Source organism: Grammomys surdaster, unplaced genomic scaffold (assembly GCF_004785775.1).
Source record: "Grammomys surdaster isolate TR1022 unplaced genomic scaffold, NIH_TR_1.0 259, whole genome shotgun sequence".
In the NCBI taxonomy this organism is placed as follows: Eukaryota; Metazoa; Chordata; class Mammalia; order Rodentia; family Muridae; genus Grammomys; species Grammomys surdaster.
This window is the reverse complement of record NW_021604700.1, coordinates 4091499-4092261: the sequence shown is the minus strand read 5'-3', so window position 1 is coordinate 4092261 and position 763 is coordinate 4091499.

Genomic DNA, 763 nt, shown 5'->3' with positions numbered 1-763 from the left:
TTCTTCTTCTTCTTCTTCTTCTTCTTCTTCTTCTTCTTCTTCTTCTTCTTCTCCTTCTCCTTCTCCTTCTCCTTCTCCTTCTCCTTCTCCTTCTCCTCCTTCTTCTTCTTCTTCTTTTCTTCTTCTTCTTTTTCTTTTCAGACAGGATCTCCTTAAATTGCCCAGGCTGGCTTTAAATTCACTCTGTAGCCCAGGCTGGCTTTGAAAGGTTGATGGTACAGCAACCAAGAGACTGAGGCAGTAGGATCAGGAGTTCAAGGACAGCTTGAGTCATGCCCACCCTTATAAACTAAGTATAAAATATTCTCATGTATCGTCAGTCAACAATGCCATGTACCACACTCAGGATGATTACTAACCCATGCCACAGATGAGAAAGTTGAGGCCAGATGCAATTAAAATTCCTTCTTTAACATGACACAATACACGATCACAGCACAAGGGCCAAAATTTATCTTATGGCTCTGACAGGGGAGTATTTGCTCCTGTGTCATGCTGGGACACAGTCTCTGGGCATATCTATTGGTGCGTGACCTATGTTCTGACAGTGAAATTAATGTGCTGTAATCATTCACTGCCTGATGCTACCATGAAATAGAAATCTGAATGCTGCCCCCACAGTGACTCACTGTCTCTCTCCAATAACGTCCACACGATCCCTCTGTTAGGCAAAGACAACTTCATGTTACCAAATGAGATGTCTTGAAACATGACGCTAGCTAGAATTCAAAGTTAAGCTGAAAGAGAATTTTTCACTTTCTAG